Genomic DNA, 8,870 nt, shown 5'->3' with positions numbered 1-8,870 from the left:
TGTCTTCTACACTAATGATATCAGGTTAGAGGCAAAAACTCTGTTGCATAGTTAGCACAACATTGTACTGGATAGGCAGGAGGTAAGTTTCCCTTTGTAGTCTCTTACATACACTGCATCTTTTTACAGCATATAGAAGTCAGTCAAGAGAGGCATGCACACAAATATCGGCGAAGGCAAACCCACAAGGTGACGGAATGAATCCTGGGTGGTTTCTCAGCTTGATGTTCCACTAACACAGTTTTTCTCCTGGGTGGCTGGATGGCAGGGCCGGCTCCAGGCACCCGCCGAGGAAGCTCGTGCTTGGGGCGGCAGATTGCAAGGGGCGGTGTTCCGGCCAATCTTAGGGCGGCATGGGGGCTCTTTTATTTCATTATTTTTTGTGCTTCACTGCTCTGGATCAGTGAGAAAGCAAGAGCCGGCCCTGCTGGATAGGTAACATGCGTGTGCATCCGCGTGCGCATTTTCATGGGCGTGCAACGTTCTGTGGAATCTGGTTTTTACGTGGCATTCAGAGCACACATCTATGAAAAGCATCTTGCTGGTTAGTAGCAGCCAACGCCCCGCTCCCACAGCTCGCACCGAGTACGGAAAGGCATCATGAAAGAGCAAATGTCAAATGAACGGTGCCCGGTCACTCGCACATCCGCACAAGCTTTTTGAGTCAGTTACCCTGGCCATTTTGGAAGATGCCTGAAACAGAGCCTCGGGGTCTGGAGCTGTTAGTGCTTCACGGAGACATCTCAGCTCCTCCTCTGCTGAGCCCAGGTTTATGGACTGGCCTGGAGTGGAGAAAAGGAGAAAAAGTACTGTAACGATTAAGGAAACTGAACCCCTACTGCATGGATCTTCATACGGGAGGATCCATGTGCTATGTTGTCATCAGCATAGTGTAAAATCTTGGCCCCACTGAAGTCAATGGCAAAACTCCTGTTGACTGAATGGAGTCGGGATTACACCCTAAAATGTCTGAATGTTAACAGTAGTGGTATGTTATTGTGAATGATCCAGGATTGAACAAGCACTGTATTCAGCTTGGAGCAGCTTTGTGTGTGTGTCTGGTTTCAGTAGTCTCTCAGCTCTCATTATTTACATCTAAGCTCCTATTCAAGTACAACTCATGCAGGTAGATCAGAGGTTCCAGTTTAGAGGTGAATCCCTCCACCAAACTCTCCTTGTAAAAGAGACGGGGATAGACAAAAAACTTTGGCAAGAAACCCAGGCTCATCATCAGTCACTTCTAAACAATGCTGGGATTACTATGTTGTACATTCAAAGGTTGGAGTCCCTTATTCTGTTTCTGAATCACCAACACTGTTTTTACGACTCATTAAGAATCCTTGGAAATAGGATGACCAGGGGTCCCGATTTTATAGGGACAGTCCCCATTTTGGGGTCTTTTTCTTAGATAGACTCCTCTTACCCCCACCCCCTGTCCCGAGGTTTCACATTTGCTGTCTGGTCACCCTCATTGGAAATGGCCTTAAACGATAACCAAGCTCTATCCCTTAACATCTGGTGAAAAGAATTAGGTGAAAAGAATTAGGTGAAAAGAATATCCTACTCTTTCACAAAGGGGAAAAATGGCCTCTACTTACTCCAGTCGCTCGGAATGCTCATGGCAGAGGGCTGCTGGAAGAACTTTTTGTCTACAGAATTATTCCAGGAAACCCCTCCAGTCCAGCCAGTGGCAGGGTAAAGAGAATGAAAATGTTTAGTACCAAGGGCTTGTCTCCATGGAGATATTCAAGAAAGCTAATCCCCATTCATTTTCAAAATGCATTCGTTAAACTTCATTCAACACCTGTGGGGACACACTGATTTAGAATTAAAGTGGCCTTCATTCAGGTTAGTTTCATTCATGGAATTCACTACAATTAATAAGGCCCATTTTAATTCAGAATCAGAGCATCCACACATGTGTTTAATGCCATTTACCTCATGCATTTGAAATGTACACCTTTAGTTCATTTGGATTAACTTTCCTTACTGTCCCTGTGTAGACAAGCCCTAAGGAATTTAGCCCTTATCTACCTGTATGCAGACCATTTATTAGTTGTACAGTTCCCAAAAGTGTGCTAGGCTCTTTACACATGAGAATCTTCTCTTCTAATGAGGTATTTACAAGATGCCCACCATTCTGTTATCTAAGCAACAACAGACAGGACAGAAAGAACTAGATAGGCAGACAAATGGACATTACAACAGTGAAAGAAGGTGAAGAATTCCTTATACCTGCTAATGGTCTCCTCACCTTGTATACAGAGAAGGCAGCTGATACAGTCAACCACCCACTGACGGGACGTGGCCAGCGAATCACAGCTGTATGGTGCTATTAGTCCAATCAGAGATCCAAACTGATCAAAAGTTCCCTGAGTCTAATGAAAAAAGAACGAAGAACAAAGAATGAATGGTCTCCAGTTGGACTAGCCTTCACTTGCCATCCTTATTGTTCAGACCAGCCAGCTCTGTGTTTTTGGGGAAGCAGGGCACAGTATCTAGCCTGTCTGACTCATGAAAGACACCCCCCGCCCCCACCAGTCTCTGTTTGAACCAAAACCCATCAGAGAAAAGGCTTGCAGAGAACAATGAAGGGTGTTGGGAGACACACCTACACCCCTCCTGAGAAGGGTGACAAGATTAAGACATCTCCATTTGCATACAGAATGAAGAACAGAGACAACTCCCCTAGCCTCATCTGCATGAAAGATGGGATAGGAATTAGCATGAAGAATGAGGAACAGAGAACCGCACTGAACTCTGGGACCAGAAAAGCAGGGACGCATTGCACCATGGGAATCCCTGCTCCAGATGCTAATGAACCTATGCCTGCACACACCTAGCTCAGCAATTATCAGACCAATTCTAGTAATAAATCTTTATTATCCTAAAATACTGAAGCAGCCTAGTTGCCTTGTGAGCTCCCTGGAAAAAACCACCACCCATAGCCAAGAGTGATCAGCTCCTATTGTCTAGCCTAAAGAAAACCCTTGAAAACCCATTAGTTTACCCATAAACAAATCTAGTGTTCTCCCTTGAACCATTGTATTTTCTCTACAAAACCCCCTACCTATGCCCAAGTAAGGGTTCTGATGTATAGACCCAAACTCTGCATCAGTTCCACTGGGATTCCATCTCCTGACTGATTGTGCTGGGGGCTCTGCCTGTCTCCAGCACTCAGGACCCGGAGCTACCACCATTACCTGGGAACCCCACCCAGTTCAAGCCTCATGGAGTGGGTGAGATTCCCCCCCCCTCCCCCTCGCCCCTCCGTTTTCTTTTCTTCCTCAGGTATTAACCTTTCAAATGTAACCATTATGTTTGTTTAGCCCTCCTTGTGTAGTTATCACTATTATTCAATAAATAACCTTTATGGTTCAGCTGGTTGCTTCACTCTCCCTCTCTCTCGCTCTCCAAATTTCACTCTGTATTTTCCGCTTCCCCCATTTACTCTGCAGCAACCCTTCTGTTACCTCAGCTAAAGATCCCGGTAGCGCCCAAAAATACTGTGGGGTTTGCTCATGAAGTGGGTTACTACCAGTACAATTGTAATGTGGAAGTGGGATAGGGATGTGTTAAACTTGGGGCACATAAGAGGGGAGCAGCTGAAAGTGCTGCTTAACCCAGCCCATTGAGTACAGGGACATATGAGAGGATCAGCTGGAGAGGGCTGATTGACCTGGTCCGCTCAGACTTGCTCTGCTCGTGTGAGCGTACGTGCGTGCGTGCTCATCTAGTTCTAGGGCTGGAGGAACCCAGCCCTGGGGAACCGAGGTCCTGCAGGGTCGCTCCATTGGGAGGGCACTTGCAGAAGGAAGGAGTAGAGCTCCATATGAACACACAAGTGACATAAGCAGCACATTAATAGAATTACAGACACCCCCCCCCCCCCCAAGAAGAGTAACCCTAATCAATGAGCCTACCCTAAAGTAACAGGCACATCTGGTAACATTGTGCCCCTGATTCCTGTTCTGTACTGGGTAATAATGCACATTGGAAAACATAATCCCAATTGTACATAGAAATGGATGGGGTCTAAATTAGCTGTTATCACTCAAGAAAGAGACCTCAGAGTCATTGTGTACAGTTCTCTGAAAGCATCCGCTCAACATGCAGTCAAAAAAGCTAACAACATGTTAGGAACCCTTAGGAAAGGGATCGATAAGAAGACAGCAAATATCATTATGCCACGATAGGAATCTACAGGACCCCCACACCTTGAATACTGCGTGCAGTTTTGGTCATCTCATCTCAAAAAAGATGTGTTAGAATGGGAAGAAATACGGAGAAGAGCAACAAAAATTAGGCCTATGGGATAACTTCTCACCCAAGGGAGATTAAAAAAAGAGCGACTTTTCAGCTTGGAAAAGAGACGACTCAGAGGGAATATGCTAGAGGTCTATAAAATCATGACTGGTGTAGAGAAAGTCAATAAGGAAGTGTTATTTAGCCCTTCACCAAACACAAGACCAAGGGGTCCCCCAATGAAATTAATAGGCAGCAGGTTTAAAACAAACCAAAGGAAGCATATCTTCACACAATGCAGTCAGAAGACAGGATACTGGGCCAGATGAACCATTCTTTTGCGGGAGGCAGGTTAGCCATTCTTATGTTTTATGTTCTTAGCTGGTTAAATAGAAATTTTCCTTTACCACCCTGGGAGCATAAGAACCAAGAATGCATTTGTGACACTGGCAGACCAGGCAACCTGTGTATGACCCATAATAACTTAACAAGAGGCACTTCCACTGTATCAAGACAGTTCACTTGCATGTGAATTTCAAAGAGATGGATTAGACTAGCAATCCTCAACTCATTCAAAAATGAACAATAGATGCTCAGTCTATTTGTCTGTGTTGATCTATACGCGGTTAGAAGTTTCACAATGTAACCAAATTAGCTTGTCGATGCTCATTCCCTTTCAGGTCTTCATTATGTGTGCAAAGTGTTCAGTTAACCTTAAAATCAAAGATGTAAGATACTGCAGGAAACTAATAATTTCTACATTGTCTTCAGCTTAACTCTCTGTGTTATAATGGAAGAACGGCTAATCACCTTATGCGAATGAGTAACTAGTTTACTGTGTATGCACAGGAAATAGAAGATTAGCTTCAAAGCAAAGTACAGGAGGCGATCTGCATTGCCTAGTCTTTCTCGGGGGAAGGTCCTGCTGGAACCATTTTTGTGAGGTAGGCTTGTCAGCCTGCTAGAATAGCTAGAAAAGAGAAGGCTCGGGCCTCATCCTGTCATCTCTAGTCTGCTGAAACTTTGAACAGGGAAAGTGTAAGCCATAGGACAGAGAGCTTCCAAATCATCATTTGAAAGAACCTGGAAAATGCATGGAAAAACTAACATTCTTTACATCTAAGCTGCCTTTGGATTCTGATCTGCTGGGATGATTCCAGAGAGACTTGTACAAGCCAGCAGTTTATTCCATCACTGTTGTGATCCTGAACTATGAACATTGACAGTCACTTGTACGGAGATTGATCTTTTAACCATTTGTAACTCTCTTCTTTCTTTTAAGAAGAAATCTTCAATTTCGTTATTAAGGATTGGCTGGCAGCATGCTATTTGGGAAAGACCTGAGATTCACCTTGACCTGGGGATAAGCATCTGGTCCTTTATGATGGGTGAACCTCACATATGGTGAATCAGGTTTTCAGTAACCCCTCACTATATTAGACTGGGCTGTTTAGATGGGAGCCTAGGTCTGGAATGCCAAAAGGGGACCGTGTTTGGCATTTTGTTAACTAGGGTGGAAGCTCTTTTGCTGTTCACTTGGTGCATGTAATTCTAGAATAAGCCATCAGTTTGGGGGATCGTCTGCCCTCTACTTCTTGCAGTCTGCCCGGAGTGTGGTCACAGCATTGTTGTGTAAACCTCTCTCTTATGGAAGCAGAGGGATCTTAGTCACTTTGAGATCCCAGCTGCTGCCCTGGAAGCTTTTTTCATGCATTTGCGTTGAGTGTCAGATCCGATATAAGCTGGGAAGTCAGCTCAAGGAAGAGGAAGGCTATACTCACTGTGCTATGAACTGTCTCTTGATAGGCAGTCAGCAGCTGGATGGTGGCCTGCAAGGCCCTTTCTCTCTCCCACTCCTTCTCTGAATGGAGCCATGTCTCTAGTAGCTGTTGGCAGAGCAGGGGAATGGACAGAGTTAGTACCAGAAAATCCCTCCCAAAAGTTCCTCTTAAACAGGTTTAATTGTCACTAAAATCCCTCTCCAAAGCACCCGACCTCCATGGAGCGAAGGAATTACATGTCTAATGGAAGTGCCAGGGACCAGATTCACCTCTGAGTGATTGAAGACAAAGGAGTTACATGAGAGATGAACCTGGGCCTGTGTACGTGATGTCTCCTGTAGACTGTCTGATGGGAGCTGTCTACCACATTGCATGCTGTTTGATGTCTGCTGCTGTGTTCTGTTTCCTGGGCAACTTCTCCCACATTGAGTGGCCAAATGACAGAGAGGAGCGTTTCTTTTTATTAATTTGAAGAAGAGCAGAGAAGTCCCCCCCCCCAGCCCAGCTCCTTTTAGAACTTCATTTTTATACTGAAGGTGCATCAAACTCCCCACCCCTCAGCTCTTCAAGATATTCTGTTCATGTCTGAGGAACAGGAAGTCTCCTCTGGATGAGTTTCCATACACAGGGCTTAACTCAATATGAATGAATTCCTCTTTGAAGAAGTGATCAGTTTCAACTGGTTCTCTTGGATTTGGCTACTGCAGTGGTGATTTTCTTGCCCGTCCAAGTAGTGTCAACTACATTGTAAGAAGTTGGTCCCAATCCAGCCCTGGCATAAAATGGCATAGCTTCTGTGGATTTCAGCGGGGCACATGCCTGCTTATCCCAGGAAGAATTTGGTGCTTTTCCCCCCGACAATTCACTCCATTGTGGAAAATTCCTCCACAACTGAAGCTTGACCCCCTAAATCTCTGACTCTTCCCTGCAGTAACACAACAAACAAACAAACAAACAAACAAACAATCTTCACCATGGTTCAATGGTCTACTCACTTGAAACATTTCCTGGAACCAGTGTGCGGTTGGTTCTTCCTCCAGCAAAGTCTTCATTAGCTTGCCAAGGGCTTCCAAGGACTCTACGTACAGTGACTGAAACCAGAAGACAAGGAGTGAGGCTCAGCACAGATAATTTGTGTGTGTGTGGGGGGGGGACGACTGGGGGCTGGGGAAAGGTAACCATAACCTTGCCAGGGAGGCCATGTGTGACTGCCATCACCCAGTGCCTGCTGGGCAGAAATACAGTGGATGGTGCCTGAGGAGAATTGTTGTCACGTACCTGTATAGGCAGAGCATCCTTTGCTGTCTCACCTTCCTCTTTCATCATCTTCTCCAGGGGAGGGAGGGGAAACAAACTTTTGAAACACTGATGAAGGAGCTCACGGTTTTCCTTCAAGGTCAAAGATGGTTTGAGTTTGCTGGCAGAAGAAAGAGAGAGAGAGAAAAGTCATGCATTAGACTCAGTACCACCTCCAAGTAAAAGAAATGGGTCCAATGACTGGAGATTGTCTCAATCTAAAACCCCAAATGCAAACAACCCTTCACTTTGCAGCTGAGCACCTCTTTGCACCTCTATTAAGTATTGGCTCATTGAGAAGTAAAGCTAAAGCTTCAAGTCCCCTTTTTAGAGAAACCCACAAGCTTCCTTCCCCCTGCCAGCAAGCCAGACACCTCCCTCCCCATCTGAACTCTCCTGCATTGGACTGCATGCCCCACAACCTTCAAGTTTGTGTCTTTCAAGCACAAACCTCCAAATGGACACATTCAAACCCTCAAGAACTAAAGTTCTGCTGGTGAGCAGCATGTGAGCCAAACCCGGCAGGCATCAAACTGCTCCCAACCTGGCACTCATGAACTAACAAAGACGACATCACAGTGCCAGGAAATATGGCAGAAAATAGCCTACCTCAGATGTCTAATGGCAAGAATTGCCTTGTAGCGAACTGGAGATGCCAGGGAATCCAGTGGTTCCTTTTTAATGAAGTCCTGAAATGCACGAATAGGGAAATTAAAAAAAATGGGAAATGGATTTGAAAGGCAGAGAGGCTTTCCTCTCACACCCTGAAACAGGGCCATATGCCAGACCTGTAATAAACAGACACCGTGCTCGGCAGGCTCTCTGCCTCAGAAATGGACCCTAGGGCCATCTGTAGGCTATATGGAGGACAGAAAGATAACTCCCCAGACACAAGCCATTCCTGCCACTTACAGCCCACAATAGGTCGGCATCCCTGCCAAGCTCAGAGTGGACCCAGCAGCATTCTGGGTGCTGTGCAGGTAGCTCATGAGACTGCAGTGGTACAGTCACAGCCAATGGATAAAACAACATCTACCTGGAAACCCAGTCTGATGACATTACAACAAACTCCTTTGTACTTCAGTCCTCAAAGTTCCTCATCACTCACCAGCATGTAGCCAAGGAGCTCCAGTTTGTAAGAGAATTCGAACTCCTGGGAGTCTCTGGTCTCCAAAATGGCACAGCTAATCTCCGTGACATTCTGGATGAGGGTTAATTTTAGGTGCATGTCCTACATAATCCAGAAGGAGAAACAAGAGGATGTAGATGAGAAACGGAGAGAAGAACCAGAGTCCAGAAGATAAAGGTCAGGAATTAAATCTAGCCACAGGAGAGGAGAGAGGTGTCCACAGACCCCAGAAGGCAGAGGACCCTGGCTCTGCACCCACCTCAGAAGAAGAGAAAACCCAGGTTCATGAAAGAAATCCAGGGCCACTTACACCAGAGCAGCCAGGACTCCTGCTTGATGTAGCAAGGAAATCAAGCTCTGTGCAATTTAAACAAGCAACTTGTGGATAGAAAAGGCAAGAGCTGAGGGCAGATTATTTA

General features: G+C 45.6%; 1 long non-coding RNA gene across 1 annotated transcript; it reads right to left on the bottom strand.

Moving 5' to 3' along the window:
- Positions 1-7,310: 7,310 nt before the first annotated feature.
- LOC142070300 (uncharacterized) lies at positions 7,311-8,543 on the bottom strand. The gene is made up of 3 exons (XR_012666268.1): positions 8,431-8,543; positions 7,932-8,011; positions 7,311-7,443 (listed from the first exon to the last, which is right to left on the bottom strand). It is a non-coding gene; the product is annotated as an uncharacterized LOC142070300 (long non-coding RNA).
- Positions 8,544-8,870: the final 327 nt, after the last annotated feature.

Source organism: Caretta caretta, chromosome 28 (genome assembly GCF_965140235.1).
Source record: "Caretta caretta isolate rCarCar2 chromosome 28, rCarCar1.hap1, whole genome shotgun sequence".
In the NCBI taxonomy this organism is placed as follows: domain Eukaryota; kingdom Metazoa; phylum Chordata; order Testudines; family Cheloniidae; genus Caretta; species Caretta caretta.
This window is presented reverse-complemented; position numbering and strand designations above follow the sequence as displayed.